The sequence below is a fragment of the Marmota monax genome, unplaced genomic scaffold, assembly GCF_021218885.2.
Source record: "Marmota monax isolate L192 unplaced genomic scaffold, Marmota_monax_Labrador192_F-V1.1 WCK01_AAM20220418_F8-fsc00348, whole genome shotgun sequence".
NCBI lineage: Eukaryota > Metazoa > Chordata > Mammalia > Rodentia > Sciuridae > Marmota > Marmota monax.
The window spans coordinates 534,766-560,230 of record NW_026695146.1 but is presented as its reverse complement, the minus strand read 5'-3'; positions in this window follow the sequence as shown (position 1 = coordinate 560,230).

Genomic DNA, 25,465 nt, shown 5'->3' with positions numbered 1-25,465 from the left:
TAACCCTAGGCTTAACCCTAAACCTATTACTTTCCCCAAACCAATCAATTATCCTAAACCTACCCTAAAACCTAAACCTAATCCAATTATTGCACTAACCCTAACCCGAATGCTAATTAGAGCCCTAACCCTAATCTCAAAACTAAACCAAACTCTAATACTAACCGTGACCCTAATAATTCCCCTAGCTATAAACCTGACTCTTACCCTACGTAAACCTTACACTAGACGTAGCCATAAACCTAACCCTAAAACTATTCATAACCTTAACACTAGACGTGATATTAACCCTAGCCGTAATCCTAGCCCTAACCATAACACAAACCATAGTCCTCATCCTAGCCCTAAACATAGCCTTAATTTTATCCCTAACCCAAACCCTAGGCCGAACCCTAACATTAATCCTAGCCCTAATCTTAACTCTAATTTAGCCTTACCCTAACCCTAACCCTAGCTCAAAGACTAACTCTAACTCTCACCCTAACCCTCATGCTAGTTACAAACCTATCCCTTACTAGAACCCTAATCCTAGCTCTAACCATTTGTCTAACCCTAGCACTATTCATAGCCCTAGTCATAACCCTAGATCTAACCCTAACTCTAAATCTAACCCTAAACCTAAGCCTAAACCAAAAACTAACACTAGCCTTAATGCTAATGCTATTCCTAAAACAAGCCCTAACACTAGCTTCTGAGAGACACAGCCAAGTCGGAATGATGCATGGCAATTTTGCCAGAACAGAGTGGTTGAGAGGTGAAACCAAGGAGTCATTGAGATGATGATGGTTATGCTAAGCTGTGTATTCAATTGTATATTAGACCCTTGTGGTATGCCTTGGCCTGCTTCTTTGGAGTTCTTGCTCTACTTTGGAGTTCTCCCAGGGATTCCTTGAGAGTTCTGTTGGTTGGGGAAGTGCCTGAGGAGGGATTTCCAGTTGGTGTGTTTCCTGGGAGGGCTGTGTGAGTGATTTTCTAGGGAGTTCAGCAATAAAGGAGTTCCTGTTTTGAACCTACAAGTGCCTCATGGGGGCTCCGTTATTTTGTGCCCAGCCAGATTGCAGCAACTAGCCCTAGGCCTAAAACAAAACTGAGCCATAGCGGTAACACTAACTCTTATCCTAAACCAAATCCTAACCCTCCACCTAGCCCTAACCAAATCCTAATTCTAGTCCTAACCCTAACCCGAAAACTAACCCTGACCCTGACTCTTACCCTAACACAAACCCTGGTTCTAAACATCATCATCACCATAAACCTCAACATAACACTAGACATAGCCCTAACCTTAACCCTATAACTAGCTGTAATCATAACCCTATTTCATAGATTAGCCATAGCCTTAACCCTAGCCCTAACTTAACCCAAAACCTAGCTTTAAACCTAGTAGTAAACCTAGTTTTAACCATAAAATTAAACTTAACCCTAACCCAAAACTAGCCCTAATCCTATATATAACCCTAGCCCTAACATTAGGTCTAAACCTATCCATTACCATAACAATAACCCTAACTCTTAAGCTAACACTAGGCCTAACTCTAAACCTATCAATTACACTAAACAAAACCTAAAACCTAAAACTAACCCTATCATTACCCTAAACCTAAACCCTAAACTAACTCACACCCTAACACTGACCTGAACCTAAAAATAACCCTAGATATAAATCTGAATCTTACCCTAAACCTCATCTTTACACTGGAACACGCCATAAACCTAACACTAAATCTGGTCCTAAATATAACTCAACACTTGACTTTAGCTGTAGCCCTAATAATATCCCTAATCCTAACACAAACCCTAAACCTCATTCTAGTGATAAATCTAGCCTTAATCATAACCCTAACCCTAACTCTATCCCTAACCCTAATAGTAACCCTTGCCATAGCCCTAAACCTACCCAAAACCACATCCTTTACCCTAAACATAACCCTAACTCTAACCCTAACCCTTTTCATCACAATTGCCCTATTCTTAGCCCTAGCTTTAAAACTAGATCAAAACCAAACTTTAAATATAAACCTACTTTGATTCTTAATCCAAAAACTTGTCCTAACCCTGAGGCTAATTCTAATATTATCTATAACCCTAGCCCAGGACTAACACTAGCCATAATTTAGCCCTATCCCTAACCCTAACCCTAAGCCTAAACCTAGCCCTAAGAATAACTCTAACAGTGGCCCTATCACTTATTCTAATCCTATCCCTTCCCATAAACCTAAACCATAATTCAAGTCCTAGTCCTAACCTTGCCCTATCCTTAGCCCTAGCACTAACCTTAGATACAAACCTGACTCTAAGTTTAACCCTAAACCGAAGCCTAACCCTATTTCTAACACTAGCCCTAACCCTAACATTAAACCTAAAAATGTCACTAACCCTAACCCTAGCACTAAACCAAACCGAGCCAAAGCTATAACCATAAATGTTAACCTAAACCAAGCCCTAATCCTATACCTAGCCCTAACACCAGCACTAATTCGAGTTTTAAGGCAAACCCTAAAACTTACCCTGACCCTTACTCTGACCATAACACTAACCCGAGGTCGAAACATCACCGTAAACCAAAACCAAAACCTAACAGTAAACCTGGCCCTAAAAACACTAAAATTAGCCATAATCATAATCCTAGTACTTACATTAGCCATAAACATAACGCTAGCACTAACTTAACCCAAAACTTAGCTCTAATCATAACCATAACCCTAGCCTTAAACGGATTTCTAACTCTATCCATTACCATAACCATAGCCATAACCCTAATGCTAATTCAAATCCTAACTTTAAAACTTAACCTATGACAAATCCTAATCCAAAACTTGACCCTAATAATACCCCTAGCTCTAAACCGCACGCTAACCCTAAACTTAAACCTTTCACTAGACGTACCTATAATCCTAATCCTAAAACTATCTTTAACCATAATTCTGGACCTGAAATTAGCCCTAGCACTAATCATAGCCCTAACTCAAAAAAAAAAAAAAATTCCTAGCCATCATCCTAGCCCTAAACCTAGGCTTAATCATAACCATAACCCTAACTACAGCCTAAACCCTAATTATAATGCTCACCCTGCCTCTAAAAATAGCTATAAAGCCATCCATTACCACAAACTTTGCCCTAATGCTAAACCTAAACTTTAAACCCTAACTCTAAACTCCAATCCTAACATAAACCTAATCCTAACCCTAACCTTAGGCTTAAATTAAACACTAAACCTAGCCCTAATCCTAGCCCTAATTTAGCCCTATCTCTAACCCTAACCCTAACCCTAAGGCTAACACTCGCCCTATCCCTAGTTCTTCACTTATCCCTTACCATAACCCTAAACCTAGCCATAACCCTTGTCCTGTCCCTAGTTTTAGCCCTAAAACTAGGTCTAACCCTAATTCCAAATTTAACCCTAACATTAAGACTAAGCCTAACACTAACACTAGCCCTAACCCTAACCATAGGACTAAAACAAAACTGAGCATTAGCCCTAGCCCTAAACCTTAACTTAAATCAAATCCTAACACTAATACTAGAACTAACCCTAGCCATAGTTCGAGTCCTAAGGTAACCTTAAAACCACACGTGATGCTGACACATATCCTAACACTCACCCTAGCACTAAATGCTGCCCTCAAAAACTCTCCCTAAGCATAAACCTAGACCTGATATTAGTCCTAGCCATGTTACTAGCCCTAACCCTAACACCAACCCTAGCCCTTATCCTAGCCCTGAACATAATCTTAATTATAGCCCTAAACATAACCCTAGGCCTAACTGTAACACCCTAGCCCAAATCTTAGATATAATTTAGCCCTATTCCTAACCTTAACCCTAAGCCTAGCCCAAAGACTGACTCTAACTATCACCTTAGTCCTAATCCTAGTTCTAATGTTATACTTTACTGGAACTCTGTTCCTAGCGCAAACCATAGGTCTAAAACTAGCCCTATTCATAGCCCTAGCAGCAACCATAGATCTAACCCTAACTCTAAATCAAACTCTAGCCCTTAGACTAAAACTAAACCTAATACTATCCCTAACCCTAAGGCTAATCCTAAAACTAGCACTAACCCTAGTCCTAAAGCAAAACCAAGCCATAGACCTAACCCTAACCCTTAATATAAACTAAGCCCTAACCCTGCACTTAGCTATAACTCTAGCACTAATTTGAGTTTTAAGCCAAACCCTAAAACTAACCCTGACCCTGACTCTGACCTTAACACTAACTACTAGCTCTAAACATCACCCTAATTCTATACCTACACATATCAATAGACATAGCCCTAACCCTAATCCTGAAATTAGCCCTAATTGCAACCCAAGTAATTACATTTGCCATTACCCTAAATCTAGCCTTAACACAAAAAAACTAGCCTTATTCTGAGCACTATCCCTAGATTTACCCCTAACACTAACCCTATAACTAATCATAACTATAACCCTAGATGTAACCCTAGATTTAATCCTAACCCTAAGCATAACCCTGTCAATAATCATAACAATAAATTTAGTTGTACCCCTATCTCTAACCCTATCCATTACCATAAACATAACCATAACCCTAATGCTAAACTTGGGCAGAAACCTAAGTTTATCCCTAATCCTAACCCTATCCATTACCCTAAACCTAACCTGAAACCTAAACCTAACACTATCATTACCCTAATGCTAACTCTAATGCTAATTTGAGCCCTGATATTAAAACTTAACCTATTGAACACTAATCGCAACCATGACCCTAGGATTACCCATAGCTCTAAACCTGAACCAAACCCTAAACCTAACCCTTACACTAGACATAGCCATAAACCTAAACCTAAAACTATTTTTAACCGTAACACTAGTTCTGAAATTAGCCTTAGACATAATCCGAGCCCTAAACCTAGGCTTAATCCTAGCCCAAACCATAACCCGAGCCCTAACCCTAATTCTATTCCTCACTGTAGCCCTAAACCTACCTATAACCTCATCCTATACCCAAAAACGAACCATAACCCTAATCCTAACCCTAATCCTCGCCATAAACCTAGGCCTAACACAAAACCTAGTGCTAATCCTAGCCTTTATTGAATCCTATTTGAACCCTAAACCTAGCCATAAGACTAACTCTAACTCTTGCCCTAGCCCTAACCCTGCTTCTATCTTTAGCCTCAATCCTAATCCTAGATATAAGACTAAGTCTAAATCTAAACCTAACTCTAACTATAACAATAAGCCTAAACAAAACCCTAACACTACCCCTAAACATAACGCTAATCCTAAAACGTGCCTTATCTCTACCCCTAGCCATAAACCAAAACCACGCCATAGCTCTAATATTAACCCTTAACCTAAATCAAACCCTAACCCTACAACTAACCCTAAAACTAACTCTAAAACTAACCCTGACCCTGACACTGACCCTAACACTAATCCTAGCTCTAAACATCATGGTAACATAAATTTAACCCTAACACTATATCTAGCCTTAACCTAACCCTAAAACTAGCCTTAATCATATCCCTAGTTCATACTTTAGTCATTGTTCTAACCATAGCCTTAACTTTCACACAAATTCTACACGTAATCCGAGCCCACACATGAGCTTTAACCATAATAATATCCGTAACCCTAACCCTAGCACTAGCCCTAAACTTAACTGTAACTCTATTCCTTACACTGAGCCAAACACTACCCAAATGCTAACCCTAGTCCTAATTCTAATCCTTAGCCTTACTTAAACTGTAAACATAATACTAGTCTTAACCCTAGCCCCAATTCTACCTCTAATCCTAACCCTGAACCTCATCTGACCCTAACAGTAACCCTAGGTGTAAACCTGACCCTAACCATAAACCAAACCCTAACACAATCCCTACTGGTAACCCTAAACCTATAGCTAAGCCTAACACTATACCTAGACCCAAAGCTAATCATAAATGTATCTACAACTCTAGCCCTAGACCTAAACAAAAACCTAGTGGTAGCAATAACAACAACCCTTAACCTAAACCGAACACTTACCCTACACTTAGATCTAAACCTAGTCCTAACTGTTGCTCTAACCCTAACCCTAACCATATCCCAAAAACTGACCCTAATTCTAACACTGATCCTAGCTTTAAACATGACACTAACTCAAAACCTAGACCTAACACTAGACTTAGCCATAACCCTAACCCTAAAACTAACCCTAAACATAACCCTAGCTCTTAGATTACCCATAGTCCTAACCCTAGCCCTAAACCTAACATGAAACCAGCCCTAATCCTAGGCCTAAACTTAGCTCTAAGAATAATTCTTAGCCTAACCCTGCCCTAAAACTAGCCCTAAATTAAACCTCACCTTAGATCTAATCCTAGCTCAAAGCCTAACCTTTACACTAATCATAACCCTAGCTCTATCCTAAACCCTATCCCTAATCCTATCCCTAAACCTAATGTTAAACCTACTCTGAAATTTAGCTCTAACCATATCCATTTCCCTAACCCTAACCCTACCCCTAATTAAAACCCCATCCATAACACTAAACCTAACTCTAACTATAAATGTAAACCTAGAACTAAACATAAACCTAACACTCACCCTAGCCCTAACCTCAGCTCAAACACTAACCCTTACCCTAACCTTATTATAATCCTAGCCTTAAACTTAACACATACCCTAACCCTAAAACTTACCCTAAATCACACCCTAAACCTATCCTTAAAGCTAGCCCTAATCCTATAGCTAATCCAAACCAGAACCTAGCCCTAACCCTAGCTCTAAACCTATCCATTACACTAAACATAAATATAAATCTAATGGTAACCCTAACCCGATTGCTAAACCTAATTCATCCATTACCCTAAACCTTAACTGAAACCTAAACTAAACCCTATCAATTACCCTAATCCTAAACCTAACCCTAATGCTAATTCGAGCCTTAACCCTAAAGCCTTAGCTAAACCAAATGCTTACCCTGACACTGACCCTAATAATAACCCTAGCCCTAAAGCTGACCTTTAACCTAAACCTAACTCTTACACAAGACCTAGCCATATCCTAACCATAAAACTATTTTTAACATTAGCCCTAGACCTGGTCCTAGCCATAACCCTAACAGTAACCCAATCCCTTAACCTGGCCCTAATCCTAGCCTTAATCCTAAACTGAAATATAACCCTAGGCCTAATCCTAATTCTATCCCTCAACCTATCCCTATAGCTAGCTATAACTCCACTGATTCCCCTAAAATTTACCTTAACACCAATGCTAACCCTAAATCTAGTGCAAATCCTTAGTCTAACCCAAACACTAACCCTAGCCTTAATACTAGACTAATGTATACCTAACCCCAACAATAACGGTAGCCCTAATCCTAGCCCTAATTTACCTCTAACCCTAACCCTAGCTCTAATTAATCCCTAACTCTAACTCTAACCCTAGTCCTAATATTAGCCAAAATTTAGCCCAATACCTAGCTCTAACCCTAGTGCTAATCCTAGCCCTATATTAGCTCTAACCCTAATCCTAACCCTAAGACTACTACTATGACTAACTATAATTCTCACCCTAACGGTATCTCTAGTTATAACCATATTCGTTACCATAACCTTAACCCTATCCCTATCCCTAGCCCTAACTATAGATTTAACCCTAACTCTAAAGCTAACCCTAAACCTAAGCCTAAACCTCAACCTAACACTAGCCCTAACCCTGATGCTAATCCATAATCTAGCCATAACCACAGCCCTAGCACTAAAACAAAACCAACCTAGATCCCTAACCCTTAACCTAAACCAAACCCTAACCTTACAACTACTACTAACTTAAGCCCTAATTCAAGTTCTTTCCCTAATCCTGAAACTAACCCTGACTCTGACACTAACCCTAACAATGACCCTTGCTCTAAACATCACCCTAATCCTAAATCTTAACGTAGCGCTACACCAAGCCCTTACCCTAACCCTGAAACTAGCACTAATTTCAACACTAGTTTAAACATTACCATAGCTTTAATCCTAGCCCTAACCAAACCCAAAAGCAAGCCCTAATCTGAGCCTTAACCCTAGCTTCAAACCTAACCCTAAGCCAGAACATAGCTCTAAATTTTAACCTAACCCTAGCCAGAATTCTAAACATAACCCTAGCCTATCAATAGCTTTAACCCTATCCATTACCCTAACCATAACCATAAGTCTAATGGTAACCCTAGGCCTAACGCTAAACTTATCCCTAAACCTAACCTATTTCATTAACCTAAACATAACCTGAACCCTAATCCTAAATTTATCATTACACTAACTCTAATCCTAATGTTAATTCAAGCCCTAACCCTAAAACTTAAACCAACCCAAACCCCAACTGTGCCCCTTCCTATGATAATATACCTAGCTCTAACACTGACCCTACCCCTAAACCTAATCCTTATACTAGACTTAGCCATAAACCTAACCCTTAAACTATCGCTAGTCCTGACATTTTTCCTAGCTGTAATTCTAGCACTAAATTTAACAAAAACCAAACCCAAAACCCTAACCCAAGCCCTAGCCCTTATCCTATCCATAACCCTAGTTCTAAATTTAGCTCTAATCTTATCAATTACCCTAAACATAACCCTAATTACAATGCTAACCCTGGGCCTAAATCTAACCCTATCCCTAACTGTAATCCTATCCATTATGCTAAATCTAACCTGAACCCTAAACTAAACCCTAATGCTAATTCGTGCCCTAACCCTAAACCCTAAAGTAAACAAAACCCTAAACCTGACCCTGACCCTAATAATACCCCTAGTTCTAAATTTGACCCCTACCCGAAATCTAACACTTACACTAAACATAGCCATAAACCAAACCCTAAAACTATCCCTAAACATAAGCCTAGACCTGACATTTGCCCTAAAACTAATCCTAGCCGTAATCCTAAGACAAACGCTGGCCCTCATCCTAGCCCTAAACCTAGCTTTAATCATAACTTTAATGAACCCCTAGCCCTAACCATAATAATAACCTTCACCATAGCCCCAGCCCTAGCTCTAACCCAATCATTTACACGAAACATAACCCTAAGGCTAAAACTAACAGAAGGCCTAAACATAAGCATAAACCTAGCCCTATTCTTAGCCCTAATTAAGCCCTATACCTAACCAAACACTAAGCTTAGCCATAAGACTAACTCTCACTCACACCCTAGCCCTATTCCTAGATCTAACCCTATACCTTACCATAACCCTAATCCTAGCCATAAACCAAGACCTAACAGTAGCCCTATCCATAGCCCTAGACCTAACCCTAGATTTAATCCTTAATCAAAATCTAACTTTAAACTTATGCCTAAACCTAAACCTAACGCTAGCCCTAATCCTAATGCTAAGCCTAAAACTAGCCCTATCCATAGCCCTAGCCCTAAAACAAAACCGAGCCATAGCTTTAGTTTTAAAACTTAACCTAAACCAAAAACTAACATTACACCTAGCCCTAACTCTAGCCCTAATTCGAGTCTAAACCCTAACCCTAAAACTACTCTGACATTGAATTTGACCCTAACACTAACCCTAGCACTAAATGTTATATGTAACCCTAACACTAGACCTAGTCCTAACCCTAATCCTATAACTATCCCAAATCATAACCCTAGACATACATTGGCCAAAAATTTAAACCTAGCCCTAACTCTAACCAAAAAAATAGCCTTAATGCAAGACCTAACCCTAGCTTTAAACCTAAACCTAAACCAAAAACTAGCCCTAACCCTAACACTAAACAAAGCCCTAATCCTAGCTCTAATCCTATTCCTTATCCTAAGCTAACTCTAACCCAAATGCAAACCCTAGGCCTGACGCTAATCCTTAGCCTAAACCAAACCCTCACCTATTACTAGTCCTAACCCTAGCTCTCGTTCTAGCTCTAACAATAACCAAAACCTAAAACCTAACCCTGAAACTTATTCTGACCCTAATAGTAACCGTTTGTCTAAACATGACCCTAATCATAAACCGAACCATAACACTAGCACTAGCAATAAACCTACACCTAAACTAACCCTAACACTAGCCCTAGACTTAACCTAATTCTAAATCTAGCTATACCTCTAGTCTTAGAAATAAACAAAAACCTAGCCCTAGCCCTAATGATAAAACTTCACCTAACACAAACACTAACCCTACACCCAGACCTAACTCTAGTGATAATTCTAGGCTTAACCCTAACACTAATTATAACCCGAACACTGACCCTGACTTTAAAACTAACTCTAGCTCTAAATATCATGCTAACAGTAACACTAACCCTTACACTTGATCTAGACATAACACTTATGCAAAAAGCAACCCTAATCATAAACCTGGTTTATACATTAGTTGTAGGCATATCACTAGTCCCAACCTAACCCAAAATCTGGCCCTAAGCCAAGTGCTAACCCTAGTTTTAACCCTAACCTTAAAACTAGCCCTAATCCATACTGTAACCCTAGTTCTAACCCTAGTTTTTACCCTATCCATTACCTTAAGCTAAACCCTAAACCTAAAGCTAACCCTAGGCCTAAACCTAATCCTTAGCCTAACCTAAACCATAACCCTATTATTAATCCTAACCCTAACTTTGTTCTAGCTCTAACTCTAACCCAAACCCAAACCCTAACCCTGACACTTATTCTGACCCTAACAATAACCGCAGGTAAAAACCTTACCCTAACCCAAAACCGAACCCTAACATTAGCCCTAATGGTAATCATATACTTAACCTAAACCTAATACTAGCCATAGACTTAAACGTAATACTAAATCTAGCAATATCTCTAGCCCTAGACCTGAACAAAAACCTAGCCCTAGCCCTAGCAATAACCCTTAACCTAACCCAAACACTAACCCTATCCCTAGACCTAACCCTAGTACTAATTCTGGCACTAAACCCAACACTAACTCTAACCTGAACACTGATCCTGACCATAACATAATGCGAGCTCCAATGTTCACCCTAAACCAAAACCTAATACTAACACTCGACCTAGCCATAACCCTAACCCTAAAACTAGCCCTAATCATAACCCTAGCTCTTACATTGCCCATGGCCCTAAATTGAGGCCTAAACTAACACAAAACCTAGCCCTAATTTTAGGCCTGAACATAGCCCTAAGTATATACCTAAACCTAACCCTAGTACTGATTCTGGTACTTAACCCAACACTAACACTAACCTGAACACTGACCCTGACCCTAATGTAATCCGAGCCCCAATGCTCACCCTAACCCAAAACCCAATAATAACATTACATACACCTAGCCATAACCCTAACCCTAAAACTAGCCCTAATCATAACCCTAGTTCTTACATTACCCATGGCCCTAAATCGAGGCCTAAACTAACACAAAACCTAGCCCTAATTTTAGGACTGAACAGAGCCCTAAGTGTAACCCTAAACCTAACCCTAGCCCTAACCCTAACCCTAAGCCTTGAATTAGACATAACCCTAGTTCACAGCCTAACTTTTACTCTTTTTTTTAATATTTATTTTTTTCATTTTAGGCAGACACAATATCTTTATTTTACTTTTATGTGGGGCTGAGGATCCAACCCAGTGCTCCGCACATGCCAGGTGAGCGTGCTATGGCTTGAGCCACATCCCCAGCCGTCCACTGTGTTTTTTTTAAGAATAGAATCTTCTTTTCTCAAATATTGAAGCTGACCAGAGTTAGGCAGCTCTGGGGTGGCTTACCAACCCTATGAAGTATTCAAGGATTAGACACAGGGACTTGCTGAATTGCCTAGGGCCTCACCAAGTTATGAGGCTGGCTTTGGACTCACAATCCTCCCGCCTTAGCCTCCGGAGTTGCTGGGATCACAGACGTGTCCAAAGAGTTCTCTATCATCTTGAAGTGTAATCTTCATTCTCAGAGTTCAGAATGGCTCCCAGAGTTCCAGTGTGCTTGCCCACATTCCAGGAAAGATTCTGGAGAATTAGAAAGAATGGTACACTTCTCTCTTTTAAGGGGAAGTCTCAGAACTACCATAGAACAATTCCTGTATGCCTTCTTAACCAGAATTTAGTCATATGGCCACTCCTTCCAGCAAAATCCAAAACTGTCCCATCTTAACTGGTTATACTGTGGACAGTCAGGGTGCTGTTACCCAAGAGGACAAAAGTAGGACTGAGAATGTGGCTCAGGGGTAGTGTGTTTGCTTACAATGCCAGAGGCCCTGGGTTACATCCCCAGCATCACACACTTCAAAAGCCTAAGGTAAGAGGCCTACAAGAAGAGAGAAATGCTTAACTAAGGCTTGCTAAAACAACTTGAACTCCTACCATTTAAATAACCATCCCAAATTCATATGCCAATTCTTAGTGTCAATTTTACTGGATACCAGTTGATTCAAATGTTTAAAAACTATTTAATTGCTATTTATTTATTTTTGATAGTGGAGACTGAACCTAAGACATCTTGCTATATCCCCAGTGCTCGCTTTCTTTCTTTCTTTTAATTGTTATTGTTGGTTGTTCAAAACATTACATAGTTCTTGATATATCATATTTCACACTTTGATTCAAGTGGGTTATAAACTCCCATTTTTACCCCATATACAGATTGCAGAATCGCATCAGTTACACATCCATTGATTTACATATTGCCATACTAGTGTCTGTTGTATTCTGCTGCCTTTCCTATCCTCTACTACCCGCTCCCCTCCCCTCCCCTCCCCTCTTCTCTCTCTACCCCCTCTACTGTCATTCATTTCTCACCCTTGTATTATTTTTCCCTTTCCCCTCACTTCCTCTTGTACGTAATTCTGTATAACCCTGAGGGCCTCCTTCCATTTCCATGAAATTTCCCTTCTCTCTCCACTTCCCTCCCACCTCTCATCCCTGTTTAATGTTAATCTTCTTCTCATGCTCTTCGTCCCTACTCTGTTCTTAGTTACTCTCCTTATATCAAAGAAGACATTTGGCATTTGTTTTTTTAGGGATTGGCTAGCTTCACTTAGCATAATCTGCTCTAATGCCATCCAATTCCCTGCAAATTCTATGATTTTGTCATTTTTAAATGCAGAGTAATACTCCATTGTGTATAAATGCCACATATTTTTCTTATCCATTCGTCTATTGAAGGGCATCTAGGTTGGTTCCATAGTCTTGCTATTGTGAATTGTGCTGCTATGAAAATCAATGTAGCAGTGTCCCTGTAGCATGCTCTTTTTAGGTCTTTAGGGAATAGTCTGAGAATGGGAATAGCTGGGTCAAATGGTGGTTCCATTCCCAGATTTCCAAGAAATCTCCATACTGCTTTCCAAATTGGCTGCACCAATTTGCAGTCCCACCAGCAGTGTACAAGTGTACCCTTTTCCCCACATCCTCGCCAGCACTTGTTGTTGTTTGACTTCATAGTGGCTGCCAATTTTACTGGAGTGAGATGGTATCTTAGGGTGGTTTTGATTTGCATTTCTCTGACTGCTAGAGATGGTGAGCATTTTTTCATGTACTTGTCGATTGATTGTATGTCCTCCTCTGAGAAGTGTCTGTTCAGGTCCTTGGCCCATTTGTTGATTGGATTATTTGTTATCCTATTGTCTAATTTTTTGTGTTCTTTGTATACTCTGGATATTAGGGCTGTATCTGAAGTGTGAGGAGTAAAGATTTGTTCCCAGGGTCTAGGCTCCCTTTTTACCTCTCTTATTGTTTCTTTTGCTGTGAAAAAACTTTTTAGTTTGAGTAAGTCCCATTTGTTGATTCTGGTTATTAACTCTTGTGCTATGGGTGTCCTATTGAGGAATTTGGAGCCCGACCCCACAGTATGTAGATCGTAGCCAACTTTTTCTTCTATCAGACGCCATGTCTCTGATTTGATATCAAGCTCCTTGATCCATTTTGAGTTAACTTTTGTGCATGGCGAGAGAAAGGGATTCTGTTTCATTTTGTTGCATATGGATTTCCAGTTTTCCCAGCACCATTTGTTGAAGATGCTGTCCTTCCCCCATCGCATGCTTTTAGCCCCTTTATCAAATATAAGATAGTTGTAGTTTTGTGGATTGGTTTCTGTGTCCTCTATTCTGTACCATTGGTCCACCCGCCTGTTTTGGTACCAGTACCATGCAGTTTTTGTTACTATTGCTCTGTAGTATAGTTTGAAGTCTGGTATTGCTATACCGCCTGATTCACACTTCCTGCTTAGAGTTGTTTTTGCTATTCTGGGTCTTTTATTTTTCCATATGAATTTCATGATTGCTTTCTCTATTTCTACAAGAAATGCCATTGGGATTTTGATTGGCATTGCATTAAACCTATAGAGAACTTTCGGTAATATCGCCATTTTGATGATGTTAGTTCTGCCTATCCATGAACAGGGTATATTTTTCCATCTTCTAAGAACTTCTTCTATTTCTCTCTTTAGGGTTCTGTAGTTTTCATTGTGTAAGTCTTTCACCTCTTTTGTTAGGTTGATTCCCAAGTATTTTCTTTTATTTATTTTTTTTGAGGATATTGTGAATGGAGTGGTTGTCCTCATTTCCATTTCAGAGGATTTGTCGCTGATATACAGGAATGCCTTTGATTTATGCGTGTTGATTTTTATATCCTGCCACTTTGCTGAATTCATTTATTAGCTCTAATAGTTTCTTTGTAGACCCTTTTGGGTCTGCTAGGTATAGAATCATGTCAACTGCAAATAGTGATAATTTAAGTTCTTCTTTTCCTATTTTTATGCCTTTAATTTCTTTCATCTGTCTAATTGCTCTGGCCAGTGTTTCAAGAAATATGTTGAAAAGAAGTGGTGAGAGAGGGCATCCCTGTCTTGTTGCAGATTTTAGAGGGAATGCCTTCAATTTTTCTCCATTCAGAATGATGCTAGCCTGAGGCTTAGCATAGATTGCTTTTACAATATTGAGGTATGTTCCTGTTATCCCTAGTTTTTCTAGAGTTTTGAACATAAAGGGATGCTGTACTTTGTCAAATGCTTTTTCTGCATCTATTGAGATGATCATATGGTTCTTATTTTTAAGTCTATTGATGTGGTGAATAACATTTATTGATTTCCGTATATTGAACCAGCCTTGCATCCCAGGGATGAATCCTACTTGATCATGGTGCACAACTTTTTGATGTTTTTGTATTTGATTCACCAGAATTTTATTGAGGATTTTTGCATCTAGGTTCATTAGAGATATTGGTCTGTAGTTTTCTTTCTTTGAAGTGTCTTTGTGTGGTTTAGGAATCAGGGTGATGTTGGCCTCGTAGAATGAATTTGGAAGTTCTCCCTCTTTTTCTATTTCCTGAAATAGCTTGAAAAGTATTGGTATTAGTTCTTCTTTAATGGTTTTGTAAAACTCTGCTGTATACCCATCCGGTCCTGGGTTTTTATTATTTGGTAGTTTTTTGATGGTTTCTTCTATTTCCTCAATTGATATTGGTCTGTTTAGGTTGTCTATATCCTCCTGACTCAATCTGAGCAGATCATATGATATAAGAAATTTATTGATGCCTTCACTATCTTCTATTTTATTGGAGTATAAGGATTCAAAATAATTTCTGATTATCTTCTGTATTTCTGAAGTGTCTGTTGTGATATTGCCTTTTTCATCCCGTATGCTAGTAATTTGAGTTCTCTCTCTTCTTCTCTTCATTAGCATGGCTAAGGGTCTGTCGATTTTATTCATTTTTTCAAAGAACCAACTTTTAGTTTTGTCAATTTTTTCAATTGTTTCTTTTGTTTCGATTTCATTAATTTCAGCTCTGATTTTAATTATTTCTTGCCTTCTAATTCTTTTGCTGTTGTTTTGCTCTTTTTTTTTTTTTTTTTTTTTTGTTTTAAGGAATGAACTCCAAGCAATGAATTTTCCTCTTAGAACTGCTTTCAATGTGTCCCATAGATTCCGATATGTTGTGTCTGTGTTTTCATTTATCTCTAAGAATTTTTTAATTTCCTCCTTGATGTCTTCTATAACCCATTGATCATTCAGTAACCTATTTCTCATTCTCCAAGTGATGCATGATTTTTCATTCCTTCTTTTATCGTTGATTTTCAGTTTCATTTCATTATGATCAGATAAGATGCATGGTATTATCTCTACTCCTTTATATTGTCTAAGAGTTGCCCTGTGACATAATACATGATCTATTTTTGAGAAGAATCCATGTGCTGCTGAGAAAAAAGTGTAAATGCTTGATGTTGGGTGGTATATTCTATATATGTCAATTAAGTCTAGGTTATTAATTGTGTTATTGAGTTCTATAGTTTCCTTATTCAACTTTTGTTTGGAAGATCTGTCCAGTGGTGAGAGAGGTGTGTTGAAGTCTCCCATGATTATGGTATGGTGGTCTATTAGACTCTTGAACTTGAGAAGAGTTCTTTTGATGAACATAGCTGCACCATTGTTTGGGGCATATATATTTATGATTGTTATGTCTTGTTGGTGTATGGTTCCCTTGAGCAGTATGTAGTGTCCCTCTTTATCCTTTTGATTAACTTTGGCTTGAAATCTATTTTATTTGATATGAGTATGGACACTCCTGCTTGTTTCCGAAGTCCATATGAGTGATATGATTTTTCCCAAACTTTCACCTTCAGTCTATGTATGTCTTTTCCTATCAAATGCGTCTCCTGTAGGAGCATATTGTTGGGTCTTGTTTTGTGATCCATTCTACTAGCAAGTGTCTCTTAATTGGTGAGTTTAAGCCTTTGATATTTAGGGTTATTATTGAGATATGGGTTGTTCTTCCAGCCATATTTGTTTATGTATGTTACTAAACATGGTTTGTTCTCCTCTTTGATTATTTTCCCCCATTTACTGTCCTACCTCCCACTGTTGGTTTTCATTGTTATTTTCCATTTCCTCTTCCTGTAATGTTTTGCCAAGGATGTTTTGAAGAGATGTTTTTCCAGCTGCAAATTCTTTTAACTTTTGTTTATCGTGGAAGGTTTTAATTTCATCTTCCATCCTGAAGCTTAATTTCACTGGATACACAATTCTTGGTTGGAACCCATTTTCTTTCAGTGTTTGAAATACGTTATTCTAGGATCTTCTAGCTTTCAGAGTCTGTGTTGAAAGATCAGCTGTTATCCTGATTGGTTTACCCCTAAATGTAATCTGCTTCCTTTCTTTTCTAGATTTTAAAATTCTCTCCTTATTCTGTATGTTGGGCATCTTCATTATAATGTGTCTAGTTGTGGATCTCTTATGATTTTGCACATTCTGCATCCTGTAGGCTTCTAGGATTTGGGATTCTGTCTCATTCTTCAAGTCTGGGAAGTTTTCTCCTATTATTTCATTGAATAGATTGCTCATTCCTTTGGATTGGACCTCTATACCTTACTGTATCCCAATGACTCTTAGGTTTGGTCTCTTTATGTTATCCCATATTTCTTGGATGTTCTGCTCATAGTTTCTTAACAGTCTTGCTGAGCTGTCTATGTTCTGATGTTCTATCTTCTAAGTGTTCTACTCTGCTGGTAGTATTCTCAAATGAGTTTTAAAGTTGGTTTATTTCTTCCTGCATTTCTAGAATTTCTGTTTGTTTGTTTTTATAACCTCTATCTCCCTGTATAGTTGATCTTTTGCTTCCTGTATTTGTTTATGTAATTCATTGTCGAAGTGATGTTTCATTGTCTGATTTTGCTGTCTAATGTCTTCCTTGATACTCCAGATCATCTGAAGCATGTATATCCTGAGTTCTTTATCTGACATTCCATCTGCTGCAGCTATTACCTCTTCTAAAGTAGAGTTGACCTGCATTTCTTGTGGTCCTTTCTTTCCTTGTCTTTTCATACTACTCTTGTTTCTTTCTGCTTGGTCAAACTGTTGTGTTTTTGAAATTTCCCCTCTATATATTTATATTGCTCTTGTTTAGTTGACAAGTCTCCCTTGCAGGGGTGGGCGGTGGCTGTGCTCCTCCTCCAATTGGGGTGATCTGTCTACCACGCTGACGGGCCGCTGGGCCTGTTCTGCCGGTCAGTCGCAGGTTTGCCTACTTTGCAGGTGCAGGTGGCGGCTCTGTTCTGCCCCTCCTCCAATTGGTGTGACGTGTCTACCATGCCCGCGGAACCCTGGGCCTGTTCTGCCGATCGGTCGCAGGTCTGCCTACCTTGCAAGCGTGGGTGGCGGCTCTGTTCTGCCCCAACTCCAATTGGGGTAACGTGACTACCGCGCCAGTGGGCCGCTGGGCCTGTTCCGGGTGCGAGCAAAGGCTCTGCTCTGGTCCTTCTCCAATTGAGGTGACGTGTGTACCATGCCGGCAGGCCACTGGGCCTGATCCGCCGGTCGGTTGCAGGTCTGCCTACCTTGCAGGCGTGGGCAGCGGCTCTGCTCTGCCCCTCCTCCAATTGATGTGATGTTTCTACCACACCCGTGGAACGCTGGGCCTGTTCTGCTGGTCGGTCGCAGGTCTGCCTAAATTGCGTGCACGGGTGAAGGCTCTGCTCTGCCCCTACTCCAATTGGGGTGAGGTGACTACCACACCGGCCGCCTGCTGGGCCTATTCCGCCGGTCGGTCGCAGGTCTGCCTACCTTGCAGGCACGGGTGGCAGCTCTGCTCTGCCCCTACTCCAAATGGGGTGATGTGTGTGCCTCTCCGGTAGGCCGCTGGGCCTGTTCTGCTGGTCTGTTGCAGGTCTGCCTACCTTGTGGGCTCGGGTGGCGGCTCTGCTCTGCCCCTACTCCAATTGGGGTGACTTGACTACCGCGCCAGTTGGCCGCTGGGTATGTTCCAGGCGCAGGCGAAGGCTCTGCTCTGCCCCTACTCCAATTGGGGTGATGTGACTACCACACCGGCGGGCCACTGGGCCTGTTCCGGGCATGGGCGGCAGCTCTGCTTTGCTCCTTTGGCTTGATGACAAAGTGAGAGAGACTCAGATGTTTGTGACTCACTTTCTTTACCAGGAGACCAACTGTTTCTGTCGCTGTTGGTATCGATGAAGTTCTCTCCTATGCTGCTTTCTGAGGACATCAGATCTCTGCCATGTTGGTATCCCATGCGAATGGCAGCATTTCGTTCCCTTTGCCTGGTGACCAAAGCAACGGGTGAGTCCTGACCGGCCCTCACAAGCCCCATCTCAATCCTGTTGCCACTGCCTATGAAGGCTCGGTTGGTATTTACCTCCACAGTATTCAGCAGGACCTGGACCAAGAAGCAGTTTCCACAAGTTCTTTAGCCCTGGGCCTGAGCAGATACCAGAGCTGGAGTTCGGCCGCTCCGGGCTCGGTGTATGTTCTGGTAGGAGCAGGCTCCAAGAAGCAGTTTCCCCAGGTTCTTTAGTACTGAGCCTGAGTAATTTGACTGCGAGACACAGGCAAATGGCAGCCTGAAATTACCTGTTCTATGGCTGAATGAGCTGCAATCAGTCGAAAACAGGGATGGTGACGTCACCTCTCCAAGATGGTGGCCGCAGGCTTCCTCTGTGGTCTGACCGGTGTGGAGAACCGAATTGGACCGCTTCCTTCCCCCGTCTCAAACCCAGAATTCAGCCCTGAGCACGGTGATTGCACAGCTGGCATAAGCCCGCAGAATCCGCAGCGCTGTATCTTTGCATTTCACAGTGCGTGCCTCAGACTCTAGCTGCGGGGCAATTTGCTGAATAAGCAGCGTGACCCTCTGTGCGGACAAATCTCTCGCCTTTGAGCCCCCGTAGCTGATCCTCGTGTGATGGAAATCCTTCCTCTAGGTTTTGGAGCACCCCAATATTGCTGGAAATTCCCAACAAGATAGATTTTAGCCGTTCTAACTCGTCATTCTCCCGCACAGTGACGTGGTATACAGTGCTAATGCACTCCCTTCGCCGCCATCTTCCAACAGCCTAACCTTTATTCTTACCATAACCCTAGCCGTATCCCAAATCCAAACATAACACTAGCCCTAATCCTAACATTAACCATAGCCCTAACCATAAATCTAATTATATCAACTACCCTAACGCTAACCATAAGCCTAACCAGAAGCCTAGTTCTAAACCCATCTCTAATTCTATTGACTACCCTAAACATAATCCTAACTTTTATCCTAACCTTAGGCTGAACTCTAACCCAATCGCAATCCATAAACATATCCATTGCCCTAAAACAAACCTGAACCCTAAACCTAAGCCTGTTCGTTACTCTAACTCTAACTCTAACCCTAATGCTAATCTGGGCCCTAAATCTAAACTTTAACCTAAACCAAACCATAAGCCAAACACTGATCCTAGTAATACACATAGCTGTCAACTTGACCCTTACCCTAAATTTAACCTTTACACTAGACCTAAACATAAACATAAACCGAAACCTATCTCTAATGTAACCCTAGACCTGACCATAGGCCAAAACCTAGGCTTAATCATAACCCTAAACCAAATTCTAACACTTTCCCTAGCCCTAAACCTAGTTAAAACCCCATTAGTTACCCTAAACCTAACCCAAACTCTAACCCTATCACTAAACCTAGCCCTAACCTTAACCCAAGAAAAAAGCTAACAGTAACAATAGCCCTAATCCTAAACCTAAGCCTAATCCTAACTTTAAGACAAACTATAACTCTCACGCTAGCCCTAGTCCTAATTCTAACCCTGTCACTTACCATAATCTTTTACCTAGCCATAGCCTAGTATAACCCTAGGCCTAACCATACATCTTGCCCTAACCCTAAATCTAAACATAACTCTAAATCTAACCCTAATACTACACATAACCTTAACCCTAACACTAGCCCTAACCCTAATGCTAATCCTAATTCTAGCCCTAACCATAGGCTTGAACTAAAACAAAACTGAGTCATAAGACTAACCCTAAACTTTTACCTAAACCAAACCCTTACCTTATATCTAGCCCTAAGCTTATCCCTAATTTGAGTCCTAATCTTAACCCTAAAACTACCCTTAAACCTTTCTCTGATATTAACACTAACCCTACTCTAAACATCACCCTAAACCTAAACCTTAACCTAACACTAGACCTGGTCCTAACCCTAATTCTAAAAATAGTTCTAATCATAAACCTAGGTCATACATTAGACGTAACCTTAAACCTAATGCTAACCAAAACCTAGCCCAAATCTGATACCTAATCCTAGCTTTCACCCTAACCCTAAACCTAACACTAGCCCTAAGCCTAAATCAAAACCTAGCTCTAACCCTAGCTCTAACATTATAATTTACCTTAACTAAACCACAACACTAATGCTAACCCTAGTTCTAAAACTAATCCTTAGTCTAAACCAAACACTAACCCTATTACTAGTCCTAACCCTAGCCCTTTTTGTTATAATAATAGTCAATATTCTAACCCTTACCCAGACACATTTTCTCAACCTGAACCTAAACCAAATCCTAACACTAGCCCTACCCATAACCCTATATCTAAACCTAACCCTAACACTAGTGCTAGATTAAACCTAATCCGAAATCTAGCCATATATTTAACTAAGACCTAAACAAAAAACTAGCCTTAGCTCTAATGATAACCCTTAACCTAAGCCAAAAACTAACCTTACCTCTAGACCTAACCAATCCTACTTCTGGCTCTAGACCTAACCCTAAACTTAATACAAACAAATACCCTCACATTATCACTAACCCTAGCGATAAAACTGACCCAAACTGAAACATAAACCTAAAACTATACCTAGCCATAATCATAAACCTAACCCTTGCCATACAGCTAACTTTTGCTCAAACCCTAACCATTACCTTAAACTTAACACTAAACCTATCTCTAACCATAATCTTAAGCCTAAACCTATCCCTAACCCTAACCCTAACATGACATCAAACCCTATCCAATATTGTAAACCTAATGATAACCCTAGCCCTAAACTTAACACTAACCTTGACCCTAACTGTAATTATAACCTAGACCTAACCCTAAACCTAACCCTAGCCCTAGTGCTAACCATAGCTCAAACTCTAAACCATACCCTAAACCTAAACCTAACCCTAACACTAGGCCACACACTAACTCTAGCCCTAATAATAACCATAACCCTAGCCCTAACCCTATCCTTTACCAAAAGCACAACCATAACCCTAAGGCTAATCCTACGACTAATCCTAAACACTTTGCTTACTCTAATTCTATTAATTACCCTACACATAACATGAACTCTAAACCTAAACCTATCATTACCCTAATCAAACCCTAATGCTAATTCAAGACTAAAGATAAACCCTAACCTAAACCAAACCTGAAACCTTATTCTAACCCTAATATTACCCTAGCTCTAAACCTAACCCTTACCCTAACCCGAACCGTTACACTAGACCAAGCCATAAATCTAACCGTTAATCTATCCCTAATGTAAGCCTAGACCTGACACTAGTCCTAGCCCTAATTCTTGCTATAACCCTAAAACAAAACCTAGCCTTCATACTAGCCCTAAACCTAACACAAAATCTAGCCTTAATCAAAGGCCTAATCCTAGCTTTAACCCTAATCCTAACCCTGGCCCTATCCCTAACCCTATTCCTAGTCCTAATCCTAAGCTCTAACCCTATTTCTTACACTTAGTCAAACCCTCACCCTATTGCTACTCTAGTCCTAACCCTAATTCAATGCCTACCCCAAACCCTAACTTTATTACTAGTCCTAAACCTAACCCTCATTCTAGTTCTAAACTTAACCCAAAACTTAACTCTAACCCTGACCCTTATTCTGGCCCTGACACTCCAATTCTTAACTCTAACCCTGATACTTATTCTGACCCTAACACTAAACCTAGTCCTAGGGATAGCATAATGGGTTATCATTAGGGTAATGGATAGGGTTAGACCTAAGATTAGGGCAAGGGATATGTGTAGGATTATGGCTTTTGTTTGGGTTAGGGTTAGGTTACTTTTACGGTTAAAGCTAGGTTTAGGACTCGGAATATGGCTAGATTTTGGGTTAGATTAGGGCTATGGTTAAGGCTACAGGTAATGTATGAAGTAGGGTTTATGATTAGAGCTAGTTATAGGGTTAGGGTTAGGGCTAGGTCTAGTGTTAGGGTTAGGTTTATGGTTTTTACAATATTTAGAGCTAGAGTTAGTGTTAAGCTCAGAGTCAGTGTCCGTATTACTTTTCAGATTAGATTTAGGACTGGCATTAGAGATAGGTGTTGGGCTAGGTGTAAGGTTAAGGTTTGGTTTAGGTTAAGGTTTTGCATTGGGCTATGACTCTGTTTTGTTTTAGGGCAAGGGGTAGGTTAGGGCTATGTCAAATTAAAGTGTTAAGTTAGGGTTAGGGCTAGTGTTAGTGTGAGGTTGAGACTTAGGTTTACAATTAGATTTAGAGATAGGTTTAGATATAGGGTTTGAGCTAGGGTGAAGCATAGGGCTAGGGTTAAGGCTAAGTTTAGGGCTGAGTTTAGGATGATGGTAAAGGTTTGGGTTAGAACTTGGTATAGTGCTAGGGCGAGAGTTAGAGTTAGTATTAGGGCAAGGGTTAGTGTTAGTGTTTGTCCTTGGGTTAGGGATAGGTTTAGTGTTAGATTTAGGTTTAGGGTTAGGTTTAGTGTTAGGGTTAGGTTTAGGGTAAGTGTTGGGATTACAGCTAGTTTTATGGCTAGGGTGAGGGTTATAATTAGGGTTCAGTGGTTCGCTGTCATGAACAGTTTGTATTTTAAGTTTTCACTTCATTTTGACCTATATGGGTAAATGGAAATAGAGCTTGAAATAAAACAGTGTTGGTTTGAAAGTTTGCTTGAGACTTCACACACTCAATCAATTCTCAGTGTGCATATTCTGGTTCGTAGCCCTATGTGAAATAGAAAGAATTAGCTTCATCTGTAAGTGCTTTAGGAGCAATCTTCAATATTTTTGGTCAAATTTCGTTGATACTGTACAGGATTCATCATTTACCTAGCCTTAATAGGATATCCAATTCAGGGCCTTTAAGTTAAAAAGTTCCCTGTTAGGAACAGTTTGAATTTTTAGGTGTCATTTCATTATGGCCTATAGGTGTGAAGGACAATGAAGCTGGAAATCAAGAAGGGTTAGTACTAGCTACTTGATATGTCACACACTCAATTATTTCTCTGCAAGCACTCTCTGCTTTGTTTCTATTGAATATAGGCCAAAGGGGAAGCATGCAAAAACAACTTTATCTGAGAGCACTTTGTGAGACAACAGGGAGCTAAGCATGTAATGAACTACCTCCCACTGTTATTTGGTCAGATTTCTTTGATACTGTGCATTTTTCATCTCCTCGCTTCCCCCACTACTCTTCACAACTTTGGGACTTCTATGATCAAAGGTTATATCAACAGGTTAGGGTTAAGATTACAGTTAGGGTTAGGGCTAGGTTTAGACCTAGTGTTAGGTTTAAAGTTAGTTTTGTTGAAATTTTCTTGATGCTTTGCAGGATTCATCTTTCACCTAGCCTTATGATGTTCCCCAGGTTTGGACCTTCTCAATTCAATGGTTCGCTGACAGAAATAGTTTATGTTTTGAGGTTTCACATAATTTTGACCTATATGGTAAAGGAAAATGGAGCTTGAAATCAAAGATGGTTGGTGCTAGCTGACTGAAACATCTCACACTCAATCAGTTCTCTGTGTGCACTATCTGGTTTGTTCCTTGTGAATATAACCCTAAGCTGAAGCATGCAAAGCAACTTTATTTGAGATTACTTTAGGGGAAAAAAAGAAAATAGGCATGTACTGAATTATCTTCCCCAATTATTTGGTCAGATTTCTTAGATGCTGCACAGGATTAATCTGTTAGCTTGCCCCAGTAATCTCCCCACGTTTGGGACATCTAGGATCAATGATTTTCTATATAAGTTAGGTTTAGTTTTAGGATTAGGGTTAGGGCTAGCTTTAGAGATAGTGTTAGAGTTTGTTTTGTTCAAATTTCTTTGATACTGGGAAGGATTTATCTGTTACCTAGCCTTATTATGTGCCCCAGTTTTTGGCTTTCCTTGTTCAATGGATCACTGTCGGGAATAGTTTGTTTTTAATGTCTCACTTCATGTTGACCTATATGGGTAAATGAAAATGGAGCTAGAAACCAGAGGGTTGGTGCTAGCTGGTTGAAACTTCACATACTCAAACAGTTGTCTTTAGGCACTCTCTGGTTTCTTCCTTGTGAAAGTAGGTGTAAGATGAAGCATGCAAAGCTAATTTATCCAATATAACATTTGGAGAAAACAGAAGTGAAATACCACCCCCAATTATTTGTTCAGATATTTTGATACTGTGCAGAATTCATCTGTAAGCTTGCCCCACTAGTCTCCCCAAGTTTGAAACTTTTATGATCAAAAGTTCTCTTAACATGTTAGGGTTACAGTTATGGTTAGAGTTAAGGCAAGTGATAAAGCTAGTGTTAGGGTTAGAGTTAGATTTTTTCAACTTTTTTGATACTGAGCAGGATTCATCTTTTTCCTATTCTTAGTATACACCCCATGTTTGGACCTCCTAGGTAAAAGGAGTTGCTCTCAGGAGCAGTTTTAATTTTCATGTTTCATTTCATTTTGCCCTATAGGGGTGAATGTAAATGGAGCTGGAACTCAAACAGGGTTTGTGCTAGCTGAATGAAACTTCACACACTCAATAACTTCTCAGTGCACATTCTCTCGTTTGTTTCT